General features: G+C 55.0%; 1 protein-coding gene across 3 annotated transcripts in view; it reads left to right on the top strand.

The window, feature by feature from the left end:
* The first annotated feature begins 2,079 nt into the window (after positions 1–2,079).
* Positions 2,080–20,614, top strand: part of boc (BOC cell adhesion associated, oncogene regulated) — a 52,174-nt gene continuing 33,639 nt past the window's right edge. For 2 of the 3 annotated variants that reach the window (XM_031896152.1, XM_031896153.1), the window contains exon 1: positions 2,080–2,534. The gene's annotated coding sequence lies outside the window, so the exon portion shown is untranslated. 3 annotated transcript variants of the gene reach the window in all.

Here is a 20,614-nt window from a genome sequence, read left to right as displayed (position 1 = left end):
TAGAAGGCGCTCAGTGCAGCCCCTGCTGAGACAACTTGACTCATTAATCTCTCCCTTTCACTACTTGCTCTTTGAAGTCGGAACTCGCAGGACATTCTGAGCCCCAGGCTGGAGACGCTCCCTAAAATAACTCTTTGTGCTACAGGCCAAGTGGCCAGCGGCCGGCACAATGGCCAAAGCATCGGCTCACCCACAGGGCACTTGGGCGTTTGTTTGCACCGTCAGGGCAGATAATTGGGCAGCCCTGGCACCGTATGGCATAGTTACCCCCCCCAACCCCGGCACATTGTAGCACAGATCGCAATGTGTGTGATTATTATACATTATATTCCGCTACTTGTGACTGATTCTACTTCCTTTCTGGCAGCCGCGCAGCAGCCCAGTCTCGCTTTGTGGCAGGGACTTTAGCTGTATCCTTATGGCCAGGGCCCCAGAGGACTAAACAGGGAGATTTCTTTTTACCTGGACATTTGCTGCCTGGAGGGGCACAGAAGCCAATCACCAATCAGACCCCCCACAACCCACCCACAGTCACTGTATATTCAATTTAATGGGGAGCAAGGGGGGTTCCTGGCACATGTGACTCGCCCCCTTTATAAGGGGCAGAATTTGTTTAGAACAGGGAACGCTGCTGCCCCTGCAGGCATGCTGGGAAATGTAGTTCAGCAGCCAGGGAAAGGGGCGGGAGTAGGACAGTCGTTAGCAAATAGATAGGATTCTGTGTGCCGGGGCAATTCCCTGCCTGGGGGCGTTTACTTATTGCCACTTTATCCCCCATCAGGCATCGCTGCAGGTCGTTCCACCTCGGGGCAGATGGGGAATTAGAGCAGCAAATTGGCCACTTACTGATAAGGGATTAATGGAGATATTACTGGGGGGGGGGTATGTGGGACACAATGTCATTAGATGTATGGGGGGGCCATATTGTCCCCCATAGGAACATTATACAGGGATTACACTAGGGGCATTTCTGGTTTTTGCTTTGGAAGAAAATGGGCAGTTTGGGGAGTTTGGGGCAAATCTGCCAGTCGCTCCAAGCTCCCATTCATTTTTTTAAATTGGGGGAAAGTCTTTACAGTTATCAGGGGTCCAGTTGGGTATTGGGCTAATCATATGGTCCCTCTGGGGGGGGGGCCTGGGGCTGTAAATATGCTTTTTAGTTACCCTGTTTCCAGCCCAATACAATGGGGGGGCAGCAAGTTGTGTAAGAAACACACAAAGTACAGTGCCTTTGGCTCCCTGGGCATGCTGGGAATTAGAGTTCCACAAAACAACTTAGACTGCTGTATCCTGTGTTGGTATTTAAACCACTATCTGGTTGCTATGGCTCTGCTTACCCTAAAATCCAGGCCGTAGTTTGGAACCTAAAAATGAGTGATAAAATTCTAGATTTCTAAAGCATCTGTTGCCAGGGTCACTTTCCATAGAAACCAGAAAACAGCTAGAGGGAGGCAGAATAGGAAGGAAATATATGTATGTATGTATGTATGTATGTATATCTTTATTTATAAAGCGCTACTTATGTACCCAGCACTGTACAGTAGAATCCATTAATACAAACAGGGGGTTAATAAGATAATAGATAAATACAAAGTATAATAATAAATACAAGATACAGTTGCAATAAGATAAGTTAAAAACACAAGAGGATGGAGGTCCCTGCCCCGTAGAGCTTACAATCTATATGTTTCTAAAGCAACTGTTGCCAGGGTCACTTTCACTGGAAACCAGAAAACAGCTAGAGGGAGGCAGAATGGGAAAGAAATGTATGAAGACCAACTGCAAACCTGCTCAGAAATCATTGCAGAACACTATCTATATATATATATATATTATGTATCTATGTGTATATGTATCTATATGTATCTATATCTCTGTATAAGTAATAACTAAGTGCAGGGCCCATACTCCCGGGGCAGGGGGGCCCCATACTGACACTGGGGGTGCCGGGGGTAGATCCCTGTATGAGCAGCTGCAGCCCCTCAGCCAATAAGGAGGAGGGAGGGAGAGAGGGGCTTTCAGCGACCCCACAAAACACTGGGGGAGGGGACAGGGAATTCTATTCTTTACTGAGCAGCCCCCCCCCCCCCCTCCGCACTCACAAACTTTCCCTCTCCCGAACCCCCCAATCCCGCAGCCCCCCGGTCCCCAGGCGAGTTCCCTGCCCCAGTAGCCGGTACCGGAGAGCCAGTTGGGCCGCTGGGGAGAAGTTCGGAGAGACCCAGCCTCCTGCCCTGACTCCCAGCCTCCTGCCCTGACTCCCTTCCCCCTTTCCCCAGTCGGAGGGGAGGCTCCAAGCGGCCAAAGAAGGGGATTGTTTTGGGAACCAGTCAGCCAAAAAGCTGGGGCAGAACCGGGGGCAGAGCGACTCCAGAACCTGCCGCTGCCCGACTGGATCCGACTCATTTGTGCCCGACTGGATCCGACTCATTTGTGCCCGACTGGATCCGACTCATTTGTGCCCGAGTGTTTGCAGCGCAGAGTCCCGGATTGTATCCCCGACCCGGCCCGACCCCATCGGCTCCTTCTCCCGGGTAAGTGTCCGCTTCTCCGCCGTCCCAAGTGCTCTGGTTCCGTCTGGGCACAAACTGGTTCCATCTGGACCCCCTGATCCGGGACTTTCTCCTTGTTATATGCAGTTTGGGGGTTTCCCGGACGGTAGCGGCCCCCAGTCCCCCCGGCCCCCCGGCTAGGCCCTCGCCTCCGGCCGCAGCCGCTTCTCCTTCAGGGGAACCCGATATCCGGGGGGATCACATTCCGGGGAGCAAAGAGCCTCAAACCCCTTCCCTGGGGCCCCGGGATCTGCTGGGTCCTGTCCTGTACTGTTCCTGCCCGGGGGTGATGGGACCGATACATTGTAACATTTGTAAGTGCAAAGTCTCTGCCCGAATCGCTGCCAGCGTTTCCCCCCCAAGTGCCCCCCAACCCCCGGGTACTTGGGCACAGCCTCAGCTTATAGGGGCAATAGGGGACTGTCCGGGGCAATTACTGATACCCCCCTGGTGTCTCTGTGCCCCCGGCTGAGTGACTGCCAGGATTGCCATAGGGACTTGTTGCTGCTGGGGGGTATTTACTGGGTTTGGAGAGGAATTGGCTCAAATGTGCGAAATGATAATAATTATATTTTATACAGATTACTGGCAGGGACAGGGCATTGGCATCACTTTGTGCCCAGCTGGCACCTCTGTGGCACTAACCTTTGCTTTAGTTGTTTATTTATAATATAATAATAGTGATAATAATAATAATAATAGTGATAATAAATAATGATAATGATAATAAATATAGTAGCGCAGGTTGATAAAGGCACAGACTCGCCATTTCCAACCCAGTGTTTTGGTGCCTGTGTTTGTTTGTATCAGACTGATGGGAAATGACAGTTGTGCATGGGAATTTGGTGTAGGAGTGGGGGGGGAGTGGGGGGGAGTGGGGGGTGGGGGGGGTGCCCCCCAATATTTGCTGTATAAATGTAACTGTGCTGTAGAGATATAACAAGGCGGAAATGCTGATGTTCTGGTTCTGCTGGGAGTGATACCTGTATGTAATAGTGATACAGTAACACGCGTGTAACACTATAGTATCCTGTGTGTCATTGATGGTGTGTTGGGGGGGGGGCAGTGACAACTCCCGGGTATGGGAAACAAAGGGTTAAATAACAATTATTTGGAAAATTACTTGAATTCCTGTATTGACTGAACCTTGGGAAGGAGATGGGGATGGGACGGGACCTTGGGAAGGAGACGGGGATGGGACGGGACCTTGGGAAGGAGACGGGGATGGGACTGGACCTTGGGAAGGAGACGGGGATGGGACTGGACCTTGGGAAGGAGATGGGGATGGGACGGGACCTTGGGAAGGAGACGGGGATGGGACTGGACCTTGGGAAGGAGATGGGGATGGGACTGGACCTTGGGAAGGAGATGGGGATGGGACCGGACCTTGGGAAGGAGACGGGGATGGGACGGGACCTTGGGAAGGAGACGGGGATGGCACCGGACCTTGGGAAGGAGACGGGGATGGGACGGGACCTTGGGAAGGAGACGGGGATGGGACTGGACCTTGGGAAGGAGATGGGGATGGGACTGGACCTTGGGAAGGAGATGGGGATGGGACCGGACCTTGGGAAGGAGATGGGGATGGGACGGGACCTTGGGAAGGAGACGGGGATGGGACCGGACCTTGGGAAGGAGACGGGGATGGGACTGGACCTTGGGAAGGAGATGGGGATGGGACGGGACCTTGGAAGGAGACGGAGATGGGACTGGACCTTGGGAAGGAGACGGGGATGGGACTGGACCTTGGGAAGGAGACGGGGATGGGACTGGACCTTGGGAAGGAGATGGGATGGGACCGGACCTTGGGAAGGAGATGGGGATGGGACGGGACCTTGGGAAGGAGACGGGGATGGGACGGGACCTTGGGAAGGAGATGGGGATGGGACTGGGACCTTGGGAAGGAGACGGGGATGGGACCCGGACCTTGGGAAGGAGATGGGGATGGGACGGGACCTTGGGAAGGAGATGGGGATGGGACTGGACCTTGGGAAGGAGACGGGGATGGGACGGGACCTTGGGAAGGAGACGGGGATGGGACTGGACCTTGGGAAGGAGACGGGGATGGGACTGGACCTTGGGAAGGAGATGGGGATGGGACGGGACCTTGGGAAGGAGACGGGGATGGGACTGGACCTTGGGAAGGAGATGGGGATGGGACTGGACCTTGGGAAGGAGATGGGGATGGGACCGGACCTTGGGAAGGAGACGGGGATGGGACGGGACCTTGGGAAGGAGACGGGGATGGGACCGGACCTTGGGAAGGAGACGGGGATGGGACGGGACCTTGGGAAGGAGACGGGGATGGGACTGGACCTTGGGAAGGAGATGGGGATGGGACTGGACCTTGGGAAGGAGATGGGGATGGGACCGGACCTTGGGAAGGAGATGGGGATGGGACGGGACCTTGGGAAGGAGACGGGGATGGGACCGGACCTTGGGAAGGAGACGGGGATGGGACTGGACCTTGGGAAGGAGATGGGGATGGGACGGGACCTTGGGAAGGAGACGGGGATGGGACTGGACCTTGGGAAGGAGACGGGGATGGGACTGGACCTTGGGAAGGAGACGGGGATGGGACTGGACCTTGGGAAGGAGATGGGGATGGGACCGGACCTTGGGAAGGAGATGGGGATGGGACTGGACCTTGGGAAGGAGACGGGGATGGGACCGGACCTTGGGAAGGAGACGGGGATGGGACCGGACCTTGGGAAGGAGACGGGGATGGGACCGGACCTTGGGAAGGAGACGGGGATGGGACCGGACCTTGGGAAGGAGACGGGGATGGGACCGGACCTTGGGAAGGAGACGGGGATGGGACTGGACCTTGGGAAGGAGACGGGGATGGGACCGGACCTTGGGAAGGAGACGGGGATGGGACCGGACTTGGGAAGGAGACGGGGATGGGACTGGACCTTGGGAAGGAGACGGGGATGGACCGGACCTTGGAAGGAGATGGGGATGGGACCGAACCTTGGGAAGGAGACGGGGATGGGACTGGACCTTGGGAAGGAGACGGGGATGGGACCGGACCTTGGGAAGGAGATGGGGATGGGACTGGACCTTGGGAAGGAGACGGGGATGGGACTGGACCTTGGGAAGGAGATGGGGATGGGACTGGACCTTGGGAAGGAGACGGGGATGGGACGGGACCTTGGGAAGGAGACGGGGATGGGACGGGACCTTGGGAAGGAGATGGGGATGGAACCGGACCTTGGGAAGGAGATGGGGATGGGACCGGACCTTGGGAAGGAGATGGGGATGGGACCGGACCTTGGGAAGGAGATGGGGATGGGACCGAACCTTGGGAAGGAGACGGGGATGGGACTGGACCTTGGGAAGGAGACGGGGATGGGACCGGACCTTGGAAGGAGACGGGGATGGGACAGGACCTTGGGAAGGAAGATGGGGATGGGGACTGAACCTTGGGAAGGAGACGGGGATGGGACCGGACCTTGGGAAGGAGATGGGGGATGGGACTGGACCTTGGGAAGGAGATGGGGATGGGACCGGACCTTGGGAAGGAGACGGGGATGGGACTGGGACCTTGGGAAGGAGACGGGGATGGGACCGGACCTTGGGTAGGAGATGGGGATGGGACTGGACCTTGGGAAGGAGACGGGGATGGGACCGGACCTTGGGAAGGAGATGGGGATGGGACCGGACCTTGGGAAGGAGACGGGGATGGGACCGGACCTTGGGAAGGAGACGGGGATGGGACTGGACCTTGGGAAGGAGATGGGGATGGGACTGGACCTTGGGAAGGAGACGGGGATGGGACTGGACCTTGGGAAGGAGACGGGGATGGGACCGGACCTTGGGAAGGAGATGGGGATGGGACCGGACCTTGGGAAGGAGACGGGGATGGGACTGGACCTTGGGAAGGAGATGGGGATGGGACTGGACCTTGGGAAGGAGACGGGGATGGGACTGGACCTTGGGAAGGAGACGGGGATGGGACCGGACCTTGGGAAGGAGACGGGGATGGGACCGGACCTTGGGAAGGAGATGGGGATGGGACCGGACCTTGGGAAGGAGACGGGGATGGGACCGGACCTTGGGAAGGAGATGGGGATGGGACTGGACCTTGGGAAGGAGACGGGGATGGGACCGGACCTTGGGAAGGAGACGGGGATGGGACCGGACCTTGGGAAGGAGATGGGGATGGGACCGGACCTTGGGAAGGAGACGGGGATGGGACCGGACCTTGGGAAGGAGACGGGGATGGGACTGTATTATTGGGAATGATACATGGATTGGACTGTATTGTTGGGAATGATACATAGATGGGACTGTGTTGTCGGAAATCATATATGGATTGGACTGTACCATGGTAATGATTTATGGATGGGACTGTATTGTTGGGGATGATACATGGATTGGACTGTATTATTGGGAATGATACATGGATTGAACTGTACCTTGGGAATGATACATGGATTGAACTGTATTATTGGATATGATATGTGGATTGTATTGTATTATTGGGAATGATTCATGGATTGGACTGTATTATTGGGAATGATACATAGATGGGACTGTATTGTTTGGAATGATACATGGATTGGACTGTGTTTTCGGGAATGATTTATGGATGGGACTGTGTTGTCGGGATTGATAAATCGATTGGACTGTATTATTGGGAATTATACATGGATTGGACTGTATTATTGGGAATGATACACGGATTGGATTTTATAATTGGGAATGATAAATGGATTGAACTGTACTTTGGGAATGATACGTGGATGGGACTGTATTATTGGGGATGATACATGGATTAAACTGTATTATTGGGAATGATACGTGAATTGGACTGTATTATTGGGCATTATTTAATGATGGGACTGTATTATTGGGGATGATACATGGATTGGACTGTATTATTGGGAATGATACATGGATGGGGCTGTATTATTGGGAATGATACATGTATTGAACTGTGTTGTTGGGAATGATACATGGATAGGACTGTGTTGTCGGGAATGGTACATGGATTGGACTGTACCTTGGGAATGAGACATGGATTGGACTGTATTGTTGGGACTGATGCATGGATTGAACTGTATTATTGGGAATGATGCATGGATTGAACTGTATTATTGGGAATGATGCATGGATTGAACTGTATTATTGGGAATGATGCATGGATGGGACTGTATTATTGAGAATGATACATGGATTGGACTGTATTATTGGGAATGATACATGGATTGAACTGTACCTTGGGAATGATACATGGATTGAACTGTATTATTGGATATGATATGTGGATTGTATTGTATTATTGGGAATTAGATATGGATGGGACTGTATTATTGAGAATGATACATGGATTGAACTGTGTTGTCGGGAATGATTTATGGATGGGACTGTGTTGTCGGGAATGATTTTTGTATGGGACTGTGTTGTCGGGAATGATAAATCGATTGGACTGTATTATCGGGAATGATACATGGATTGGACTGTACCTTGGGAATGATACATGGATGGAACTGTATTATTGGATATGATATGTGGATTGTATTGTATGGGTATGATACATACGTGGATTGGACTGTTGGGTATGATACATGGATTGGACTGTATTGTTGGGAATGATACATGGATTGATCTGTACCTTGGGTATGATACATGGATTGAACTGTATTATTGGATATGATATGTGGATTGTATTGTATGGGTATGATACATACGTGGATTGGACTGTTGGGTATGATACATGGATTGGACTGTATTATCGGGAATGATACATGGATTGGACTGTTCCTTGGGAATGATACATGGATGGAACTGTATTATTGGATATGATATGTGGATTGTATTGTATGGGTATGATACATACGTGGATTGGACTGTTGGGTATGATACATGGATTGGACTGTATTGTTGGGAATGATACATGGATTGATCTGTACCTTGGGTATGATACATGGATTGAACTGTATTATTGGATATGATATGTGGATTGTATTGTATGGGTATGATACATACGTGGATTGGACTGTTGGGTATGATACATGGATTGGACTGTATTGTTGGGAATGATACATGGATTGGACTGTATTATTGGGACTGATGCATGGATTGGACTGTATTGTTGGGACTGATTCATGGATTGGACTGTATTATTGGGAATGATACATGTATTGAACTGTGTTGTCAGAAATGATACATGGATTGGACTGTATTATTGAGATTGATTCATGGATGGGACTGTACCTTGGGAATGATACATGGATTGGACTGTATTATTGGGAATGATATGTGGAGTGGACTGTATTATTGAGCATTATATAATGATCGGACTGTACCTTGGGAATAATACATGGATGGGACTGTATTATTCGAACTGTGTTGTCGGGAATGATACATGGATTGGACTGTATTATTGGGAATGATACAGGGATTGGATTGTATTATTGGGAATTATACATGGATTGAACTGTACCTTGGGAATGATTTATGAATGGGACTGTATTTTTGGGAATGATACATCGATTGGACTGTATTATTGGGAATGATACATGGATTGTATTATATTATTGGGAATGATACATGGATTGTATTATATTATTGGGAATGATACATGGATTGAACTGTATTATTAGGAATGATTCATGGATTGAACTGTAGGTTGGAAATGATACATCTATTGAACTGCATTATTGGGATTTAGATATGGATGGGACTGTACCTTGGGAACGATACATGGATTGGACTGTATTATTGGGAATGATACATGGATTGGACTGTATTATTGGGAATGATACATGGATTGGACTGTATTATTGGGAATTATACATGGATGGGACTGTACCTTGGGAATGAGACAGGGATGGGACTGTATTTTTGGGAATGATTCATGTATTGAACTGTATTATTTGGAATGATACATGGATGGGACTGTACCTTGGGCATGATACATGTATTGGACTGTGTTGTCGGTAATGATTTATGGATGGGACTGTATTATTGGGACTGATATATGTATTAGACTGTATTTTTGGTAATGATACATGGATGGGACTGTATTTATAGGGTGAATTGTCACTCAGTAGAGACCCTTTTTATGTGTTTCTTGAGGTTTGGCACCATGCTGCAAAGGATGCTGGGAGTTATGTTACAGTGTTTAGGGACCTTAGATAGTAAGCTCACTGGGGCAGGGGCTGATGGGAATGGGATAGGGACCTTAGATTGTAAGCTCACTGGGGCAGGGGCTGATGGGAATGGGATAGGGACCTTAGATTGTAAGCTCACTGGGGCAGGGACTGATGGGAATGGGATAGGGACCTTAGATTGTAAGCTCACTGGGGCAGGGACTGATGAGAATGGGATAGGGACCTTAGATTGTAAGCTCACTGGGGCAGGGGCTGATGGGAATGGGATAGGGACCTTAGATTGTAAGCTCACTGGGGCAGGGGCTGATGGGAATGTGATAGGGACCTTAGTTTGTAAGCTCACTGGGGCAGGGACTGATGGGAATGGGATAGGGACCTTAGATTGTAAGCTCACTGGGGCAGGGACTGATGGGAATGGGATAGGGACCTTAGATTGTTGGTCCCTAGCTTATTGGACAGGAAGTAGACAGTCACATGTGTACCAGGAAATACACTCCCCCATGTACAGGAAGTAGAGAGAGTCACATGTGTACCAGGAAATACACTCCCCCGTGTACAGGAAGTAGAGAGAGTCACATGTGTACCAGGAAATTCACTCCCCCGTGTACAGGGCAAATAGTGGCCAAACCTTTTCAGAAGCAAAACAAATACATTTTGTGCAGACACAAAACTTAAGGAAGGTTTTTGTTTTAATTTCCCAATAGACCCACGACCGTCACTGATTGGATGAGACCCAGTGGCAGGGAAAGGGTGCAGCGGTGGGGGAGGAGCGGAGAGGGGGTTACAGAGAATTACTAACGAGCTCGTTAATGACACGTTGAGAGCACATGGCCGCCCGCTGCCACTTCCAGGGGGATCTGCTCTGTGTCAGGGACACGTCGGCCCCGGCTGTTTATTGGGGAGTCAGAGGTGTGAGGGGCGCAGTACAAAGCCAGCGAGGTGTATGGGGGTGCCCCGGGGGGGGGTATAGGGACTAATGAGCTGAGGGAAGCTGTTACACAGAGCAGTTGTGACTCGGCTCCAGCTCCATTGGCCCTGAACTACTCCCAGCAGCCCCTGAGAGCCCACTAGCCACTGGCACTGTGCCCCTATAGCCAGCCTGCCCACTAGCCACTGGCACTGTGCCCCTATAGCCAGCCTGCCCACTAGCCACTGGCATTGTGCCCCTATAGCCAGCCTGCCCGCTACCCACTGGCACTGTGCCCCTATAGCCAGCCTGCCCACTAGCCACTGGCACTGTGCCCCTATAGCCAGCCCGCTACCCACTGCCACTGTGCCCCTATAGCCAGCCTGCCCGCTACCCACTGCCACTGTGCCCCTATAGCCAGCCTGCCCGCTACCCACTGGCACTGTGCCCCTATAGCCAGCCCGCTACCCACTGCCACTGTGCCCCTATAGCCAGCCTGCCGCTACCCACTGGCACTGTGCCCCTATAGCCAGCCCGCTACCCACTGCCACTGTGCCCCTATAGCCAGCCTGCCCGCTACCCACTGGCACTGTGCCCCTATAGCCAGCCCGCTACCCACTGGCACTGTGCCCCTATAGCCAGCCCGCTACCCACTGGCACTGTGCCCCTATAGCCAGCCCGCTACCCACTGGCACTGTGCCCCTATAGCCAGCCTGCCCGCTACCCACTGGCACTGTGCCCTATAGCCAGCCAGCCCGCCACCCACTGGCACTGTGCCCCTATAGCCAGCCTGCCCGCTACCCACTGGCACTGTGCCCCTACAGCCAGCCCGCTACCCACTGGCACCGGAGCCAGATACCGGCCGACCATTTTCCAGCAGCCCCTTCTGCCCCTACTGAGCATGCTCCCTGGGTGTTCCTAATGTCTGTCCCATAGCAACTGTTACATTTGGTACATTAATTGGTCCATTTCCCAGCAGCCCCTTCTGCCCCCACTGAGCATGCTCCCTGAGTGTTACTAACACCTGTCCCATAGCAACTGTTACACTTGGTACATTAGTTGGTCCATTTCCCAGCATCAGAACAGTTAAGCGAAGGTCCCTGTCCCGGCAGAGCTTACACTCTGATATCCCCATTAGGAGCCAATGAGGTATTTGCATTTGTACTGTGGGAAGAAACCAACACAAACACGGGGGAAGGGGGTTGGGTTCAGGTGCAGGGGTGGGGCCCTTGCTTGTGCCCCCGGGGCCACTCTGGAGACTGTTACAGGGAGGCTCTGTGCCAGTGCAGGAGGGGTAATGGCTGGGCAGGAGGGGTAATGGCTGGGCAGGAGGGGTAATGGCTGGGCAGGCTGGGCAGGAGGGGTAATGGCTGGGCAGGAGGGGTAATGGCTGGGCAGGAGGGGTAATGGCTGGGCAGGAGGGGGAATGGCTAGGCAGGAGGGGTAATGGCTGGGCAGGAGGGGTAATGGCTGGGCAGGAGGGGTAATGGCTGGGCAGGAGGGTTAATGGCTGGGCAGGAGGGGTAATGGCTGGGCAGGAGGGGGAATGGCTGGGCAGGAGGGTTAATGGCTGGGCAGGAGGGGTAATGGCTGGGCAGGAGGGGTAATGGCTGGGCAGGCTGGGCAGGAGGGGTAATGGCTGGGCAGGAGGGGGAATGGCTGGGCAGGAGGGTTAATGGCTGGGCAGGAGGGGTAATGGCTGGGCAGGAGGGGTAATGGCTGGGCCGGCTGGGCAGGAGGGGTTATGGCTGGGCAGGCTGGGCAGGAGGGGTAATGGCTGGGCAGGCTGGGCAGGAGGGGTAATGGCTGGGCAGGAGGGGTAATGGCTGGGCAGGAGGGGTAATGGCTGGGCAGGAGGGGGAATGGCTAGGCAGGAGGGGTAATGGCTGGGCAGGAGGGGTAATGGCTGGGCAGGAGGGGTAATGGCTGGGCAGGAGGGTTAATGGCTGGGCAGGAGGGGTTATGGCTGGGCAGGAGGGGGAATGGCTGGGCAGGAGGGTTAATGGCTGGGCAGGAGGGGTAATGGCTGGGCAGGAGGGGTAATGGCTGGGCCGGCTGGGCAGGAGGGGTTATGGCTGGGCAGGCTGGGCAGGAGGGGTAATGGCTGGGCAGGCTGGGCAGGAGGGGTAATGGCTGGGCAGGAGGGTTAATGGCTGGGCAGGAGGGGGAATGGCTGGGCAGGAGGGTTAATGGCTGGGCAGGAGGGGTAATGGCTGGGCAGGAGGGGTTAATGGCTGGGCAGGAGGGGTAATGGCTGGGCAGGAGGGGTAATGGCTGGGCAGGAGGGGTAATGGCTGGGCAGGAGGGGTAATGGCTGGGCAGGAGGGGTAATGGCTGGGCAGTAGGGGTAATGGCTGGGCAGGAGGGGTAATGGCTGGGCAGGAGGGGTAATGGCTGGGCAGGAGGGGTAATGGCTGGGCAGGAGGGGGAATGGCTGGGCAGGAGGGGTAATGGCTGGGCAGGAGGGGGAATGGCTGGGCAGGAGGGGTAATGGCTGGGCAGGAGGGGGAATGGCTGGGCAGGAGGGGGAATGGCTGGGCAGGAGGGGTAATGGCTGGGCAGGAGGCGTAATGGCTGGGCAGGAGGGGTAATGGCTGGGCAGGAGGGGGAATGGCTGGGCAGGAGGGGTAATGGCTGGGCAGGAGGGGTGATGGCTGGGCAGGAGGGGTGATGGCTGGGCAGGAGGGGTAAAGGCTGGGCAGGAGGGGTAATGGCTGGGCCGGCTGGGCAGGAGGGGTAATGGCTGGGCCCGGCTGGGCAGGAGGGGTAATGGCTGGGCAGGAGGGGTAATGGCTGGGCCGGCTGGGCAGGAGGGGTAATGGCTGGGCAGGAGGGGGAATGGCTGGGCAGGAGGGGTAATGGCTGGGCCGGCTGGGCAGGAGGGGTAATGGCTGGGCAGGAGGGGTAATGGCTGGGCCGGCTGGGCAGGAGGGGTAATGGCTGGGCAGGAGGGGGAATGGCTGGGCAGGAGGGGTAATGGCTGGGCAGGAGGGGGAATGGCTGGGCAGGAGGGGTGATGGCTGGGCAGGAGGGGTGATGGCTGGGCAGGAGGGGTAAGGCTGGGCAGGAGGGGTAATGGCTGGGCCGGCTGGGCAGGAGGGGTAATGGCTGGGCCGGCTGGGCAGGAGGGGTAATGGCTGGGCAGGAGGGGTGATGGCTGGGCAGGAGGGGTGATGGCTGGGCAGGAGGGGTAAAGGCTGGGCAGGAGGGGTGATGGCTGGGCAGGAGGGGTGATGGCTGGGCAGGAGGGGTAAAGGCTGGGCAGGAGGGGTAATGGCTGGGCCGGCTGGGCAGGAGGGGTAATGGCTGGGCAGGAGGGGTAATGGCTGGGCAGGAGGGGTAATGGCTGGGCAGGAGGGGGAATGGCTGGGCAGGAGGGGTAATGCTGGCAGGAGGGGTGATGGCTGGGCAGGAGGGGTGATGGCTGGGCAGGAGGGGTAAAGGCTGGGCAGGAGGGGTAATGGCTGGGCAGGAGGGGTGATGGCTGGGCCGGCTGGGCAGGAGGGGTAATGGCTGGGCCGGCTGGGCAGGAGGGGTAAAGGCTGGGCAGGAGGGGTAATGGCTGGGCCGGCTGGGCAGGAGGGGTAATGGCTGGGCAGGGCATCTGAGGATAACGGCTGCTTAATGGCCCCGGGGCCCGGAGATCTCGCTCGGAGCATTTATAGATTTTATGGAGCCAAATGACTTGGCAGTTTGTAACCTCCGCTCGGTGGGGACACGGGGGGGGGGGGGGGGGGGGAATTACTGGCAGTGCTAAACCCAGAGCCATTCAGGCACAGTGAGTGAGTGTCCCCAAGAGCTTACAATCCATGCACAGGTGGCTAATCCACATTCCTTGTCTCCTCTTCCCACAATGCTTTGCAAGTTCCCTAAGAACAAGGCCCCCAATAAAGAATGAAGTTCGGAGCCACCAAACCAGCAGCCCCCCCCCAGTAGCCGCACCGGCCGCTCTGGGGTTTCCCCGGCTAATTGGCCTGAAGGGCTGAGATGCCACAAACCTTGGGGAAACCTGGATCATTACTCACAGCCCCCGGGCACCTGAAACCTCAAACCCCAACGGCATCCGACGCAACCACTAAAGGGAAAGTTTCCCACAAGCCCCGCGGGCAGCAAGTGTAACCCTTTCCCTGCTGTGTGGGCTGTGAGGGTTAAAATGAGAGCTCAGATGTGTCTAAACTACAACTCCCAGCATGCTCTTCAGCTGTGGCTGAACTACAATATTCACTATCCAATGGCCTGAGAGCCTGAGGTTGGACATTCGCTGGTTTTACCTCCCTTGGGGCCACTAGGGGGCGCTGGGGGTGAGGGGTACAGCTTGGTGCAGTCTGGGTAATGCCAGGGCTATAGTGCAATTACCCTTCCTGAAAGGGCCAGAAGGATCACTCTTTGGGGTGCAATTTGATTGGCTCTAACTGGGCTGATAGATCCTTATGCATTTGTGTAGTTAAAGGGAAAGTAAAGCAGCATTTGCTGCCAGTGGTTTGCAGTATATTATCCAACACTGCTGTGTGTGTGTGAATCTGCCTCAATCTTTATATTCTCTGCATTGCGGGGTTTGACTCTGGAAATAATGTAGCAGCAGCCAGGGGTGCCAGGTTGGTGCCAGGGCTGGGATTGTATGGATAGGTTAGTGCCAGGGCTGGGATTGTATGGATAGGTTGGTGCCACGGCTGGGATTGTATGGATAGGTTGGTGCCACGGCTGGGATTGTATGGATAGGTTGGTGCCAGGGCTGGGATTGTATGGATAGGTTAGTGCCAGGGCTGGGATTGTATGGATAGGTTGGTGCCAGGGCTGGGATTGTATGGATAGGTTTAGTGCCAGGGCTGGGGATTGTATGGATAGGTTGGTGCCACGGCTGGGATTGGTATGGATAGGTTGGTGCCAGGGCTGGGATTGTATGGATAGGTTGGTGCCAGGGCTGGGATTGTATGGATAGGTTGGTGCCAGGGCTGGGATTGTATGGATAGGTTGGTGCCAGGGCTGGGATTGTATGGATAGGTTGGTGCCAGGGCTGGGATTGTATGGATAGGTTGGCGCCAGGGCTGGGATTGTATGGATAGGTTGGTGCCAGGGCTGGGATTGTATGGATAGGTTGGCGCCAGGGCTGGGATTGTATGGATAGGTTGGTGCCAGGGCTGGGATTGTATGGATAGGTTGATGCCAGGGCTGGGATTGTACTGATATATTGGTACCAGGGCTGGGATTGTATTGATATATTGGTGCCAGGTGGGGGCCAGGGCTGGGATTGTATGGATAGGTTGGTGCCAGGGCTGGGATTGTATGGATAGGTTGGTGCCAGGGCTGGGATTGTATGGATAGGTTGGTGCCACGGCTGGGATTGTATGGATAGGTTGGTGCCAGGGCTGAGATTGTATGGATATACTGGTGCCAGGGCTGGATTGTATGGATAGGTTGGTGCCAGGGCTGGGATTGTATGGATAGGTTGGTGCCAGGGCTGGGATTGTATGGATAGGTTGGTGCCAGGGCTGGGATTGTATGGATAGGTTGGTGCCAGGGCTGGGATTGTATGGATAGGTTGATGCCAGGGCTGGGATTGTATGGATAGGTTGGTGCCAGGGCTGGGATTGTATGGATAGGTTGGTGCCAGGGCTGGGATTGTATGGATAGGTTGGTGCCAGGGCTGGGATTGTATGGATAGGTTGGTGCCAGGGCTGGGATTGTATGGATAGGTTGGCGCCAGGGCTGGGATTGTATGGATAGGTTGGTGCCAGGGCTGGGATTGTATGGATAGGTTGGTGCCAGGGCTGGGATTGTATGGATAGGTTGGTGCCAGGGCTGGGATTGTATGGATAGGTTGGTGCCAGGTTGGTGCCAGGGCTGGGATTGTATTGATATATTGGTGCCAGGTTGGTGCCAGGGCTGGGATTGTATGGATAGGTTGGTGCTAGGGCTGGGATTGTATGGATAGGTTGGTGCCAGGGCTGGGATTGTATGGATAGGTTGGTGCCAGGGCTGGGATTGTATGGATAGGTTGGTGCCAGGGCTGGATTGTATGGATAGGTTGGTGCCAGGGCTGGGATTGTATTGATATATTGGTGCCAGGGCTGGGATTGTATGGATAGGTTGGTGCCAGGGCTGGGATTGTATTGATAGGTTGGTGCCAGGGCTGGGATTGTATGGATAGGTTGGTGCCAGGGCTGGGATTGTATTGATTGGTTGGTGCCAGGGCTGGGATTGTATGGATAGGTTGGTGCCAGGGCTGGGATTGTATTTGATATATTGGTGCCAGGTTGGTGCCAGGGCTGGGATTGTATTGATATATTGGTGCCAGGTTGGTGCCAGGGCTGGGATTGTATGGATAGGTTGGTGCCAGGGCTGGGATTGTATGGATAGGTTGGTGCCAGGGCTGGGATTGTATGGATAGGTTGGTGCCAGGGCTGGGATTGTATTGATATATTGGTGCCAGGGCTGGGATTGTATGGATAGGTTGGTGCCAGGGCTGGGATTGTATTGATATATTGGTGCCAGGGGCTGGGATTGTATGGATAGGTTGGTGCCAGGGCTGGGATTGTATTGATAGGTTGGTGCCAGGGCTGGGATTGTATTGATAGGTTGGTGCCAGGGCTGGGATTGTATGGATAGGTTGGTGCCAGGGCTGGGATTGTATGGATAGGTTGGTGCCAGGGCTGGGATTGTATTGATAGGTTGGTGCCAGGCTGGGATTGTATTGATAGGTTGGTGCCAGGGCTGGGATTGTATTGATAGGTTGGTGCCAGGGCTGGGATTGTATTGATAGGTTAGTGCCAGGGCTGGGATTGTATGGATAGGTTGGTGCCAGGGCTGGGATTGTATGGATAGGTTGGTGCCAGGGCTGGGATTGTATGGATAGGTTGGTGCCAGGGCTGGGATTGTATGGATAGGTTGGTGCCAGGGCTGGGATTGTATTGATATATTGGTGCCAGGGCTGGGATTGTATGGATAGGTTGGTGCCAGGGCTGGGATTGTATTGATAGGTTGGTGCCAGGGCTGGGATTGTATTGATAGGTTGGTGCCAGGGCTGGGATTGTATGGATAGGTTGGTGCCAGGGCTGGGATTGTATGGATAGGTTGGTGCCAGGGCTGGGATTGTATTGATAGGTTAGTGCCAGGGCTGGGATTGTATGGATAGGTTGGTGCCAGGGCTGGGATTGTATGGATAGGTTGGTGCCAGGGCTGGGATTGTATTGATAGGTTAGTGCCAGGGCTGGGATTGTATTGATAGGTTAGTGCCAGGGCTGGGATGTATGGATAGGTTGGTGCCAGGGCTGGGATTGTATTGATAGGTTAGTGCCAGGGCTGGGATTGTATTGATAGGTTAGTGCCAGGGCTGGGATTGTATTGATAGGTTGGTGCCAGGGCTGGGATTGTATTGATAGGTTGGTGCCAGGGCTGGGATTGTATTGATAGGTTGGTGCCAGGGCTGGGATTGTATTGATAGGTTGGTGCCAGGGCTGGGATTGTATTGATAGGTTGGTGCCAGGGCTGGGATTGTATTGATAGGTTGGTGCCAGGGCTGGGATTGTATTGATAGGTTGGTGCCAGGGCTGGGATTGTATTGATAGGTTGGTGCCAGGGCTGGGATTGTATTGATAGGTTGGTGCCAGGGCTGGGATTGTATTGATAGGTTGGTGCCAGGGCTGGGATTGTATTGATAGGTTGGTGCCAGGGCTGGGATTGTATTGATAGGTTGGTGCCCCCATACAGATAATGATGGTATTTGGTCCCTGACTCCCCCAAATAGGCAGATGCATTTTGGGAAATATCTGCACTGCAATGGGGGAGGGCTGTGTGGGCCCCGGGGAATGAGACCTGTTGTTTTCCTGTACCCTAAGGACTGGCCGAGAGCAGCAATGGGCAACCTCAGGCTGTTGCTGGACTACAACTCCCCCCAGTATTGGGTGCTGGATGACATGAGGCTTGGGGTGGGGCCACAGCTTTGCCCCATGGGTGTGAGCTCAGTATGGCACTTGCCCCTGGGCATTCCCAGTCCTATAGTGCAGCGGCCTGGCCCTAAGCTGTGGGCCCCTATTTCCATAGATCCGCCAATCAATGCTCCGCCCCCAATGCCTACGCATCACTGACCCCGCCTCCCTCTGCCTTTTGCTGGGGAATAAGAGGATTTTGGATTCTCTCTAGTGTCTGTTTGTGTAAAGGGAAAGTTTGCCTGAGTAACTGCCAGCTTGTTTGTATCAGGGATTAAAGGGTTATACGGCAGGCACGTTGCTGACAAGAGGGTGTTACTGGCACCCAGTCCGGGCGTTCCTAAGGTGCAGCCTGTCAGCCAGACATAAGCGCAGGAAATGCGCCGCAACCAGCTCTGGTAATCAACTGTCTTCTGCTACATTGTGTCAGGAGTCGGAACCTCCACAGCAAAGGACAGAAAACGTTACTAGTACTACTAACAGTCCTTTTGTGGTGCAGTTTCCCCGGCTTTCCCCTCCATCAGTCTGATTAACTGAATCAGTTGGTCGCTGTTACTCTGCCCCCTTCATAAGGAGAGAGCCTGCCCAGCTAAGGGATTGTTTTGGGCACTGTGTGTATTGGCATTCAGGCAATGTATCTGCCTTCCAACCCGGGTGTAGCAAGATGGCCGCCACTCTGCTTCCTCAGATCTTCTGCACCTCTAATATGGCTGGCACTCAGTTTGGGAGTACCAAGATGGCTGCTGGAATCTTTCTGGTATTCTGTGCTTGTTTGCTGCCTTCCCTCAGCACTTTCCCTCCAGGGAGAGAAGGAGCCTGGGATGGAGCAGGGGAGCCTGGGATGGAGCAGGGGAGCCTGGGATGGAGCAGGGGGAGCCTGGGATGGAAGCAGGGGAGCCTGGGATGGAGCAGGGGGAGCCTGGGATGGAGGCAGGGGGAGCCTGGGATGGAGCAGGGGGAGCCTGGGATGGAGCAGGGGGAGCCTGGGATGGAGCAGGGGAGCCTGGGATGGAGCAGGGGAGCCTGGGATGGAGCAGGGGGAGCCTGGGATGGAGCAGGGGAGCCTGGGATGGAGCAGGGGGAGCCTGGGATGGAGCAGGGGGAGCCTGGGATGGAGCAGGGGAGCCTGGGATGGAACAGGGGAGCCTGGGATGGAGCAGGGGGAGCCTGGGATGGAGCAGGGGAGCCTGGGATGGAGCAGGGGGAGCCTGGGATGGAACAGGGGAGCCTGGGATGGAGCAGGGGGAGCCTGGGATGGAGCAGGGGGAGCCTGGGATGGAGCAGGGGGAGCCTGGGATGGAGCAGGGGAGCCTGGGATGGAACAGGGGAGCCTGGATGGAGCAGGGGGAGCTGGGATGGAGGCAGGGGAGCCTGGGATGGAACAGGGAGCTGGGATGGAGCAGGGGGAGCCTGGGATGGAGCAGGGGAGCCTGGGATGGAGCAGGGGGAGCCTGGGATGGAACAGGGGAGCCTGGGATGGAGCAGGGGGAGCCTGGGATGGAGCAGGGGAGCCTGGGATGGAGCAGGGGGAGCCTGGATGGAACGAGGGGAGCCTGGGATGGAGCAGGGGGAGCCTGGGGATGGAACAGGGGAGGCCTGGATGGAGCAGGGGGAGCCTGGGATGGAGCAGGGGGAGCCTGGGGATGGCGCAGGGGAGCCTGGGATGGAGCAGGGGGAGCCTGGGATGGGAGCAGGGGAAGCCTGGGATGGAGCAGGGGGAGCCTGGGATGGAGCAGGGGAAGCCTGGGATGGAGCAGGGGAGCCTGGGATGGACAGGGGAGCTGGGATGGAGCAGGGGGAGCCTGGGATGGAACAGGGGAGCCTGGGATGGAGCAGGGGGAGCCTGGGATGGAGCAGGGGGAGCCTGGATGGAGGCAGGGGGAGCCTGGGGGAGCCTGGGATGGAGCAGGGGGAGCCTGGGATGGAGCAAGGGGAGCCTGGGATGGAGCAGGGGGAGCCTGGGATGGAGCAGGGGGAGCCTGGGATGGAGCAGGGGAACCACAGACAACATTTTCTGCAGAACTTTCCACAACAGAACTGTCTGCACTTACTGCCATTTCCACATTCACTTTGCCTCCTCTCCTCCCCACACACTTATTCACCACATTT

This window comes from Xenopus tropicalis, chromosome 2 (assembly GCF_000004195.4).
Source record: "Xenopus tropicalis strain Nigerian chromosome 2, UCB_Xtro_10.0, whole genome shotgun sequence".
In the NCBI taxonomy this organism is placed as follows: Eukaryota; Metazoa; Chordata; class Amphibia; order Anura; family Pipidae; genus Xenopus; species Xenopus tropicalis.
Note: the sequence above shows the minus strand (reverse complement) of the source record. Positions and strands in the feature narration are given on the sequence as shown.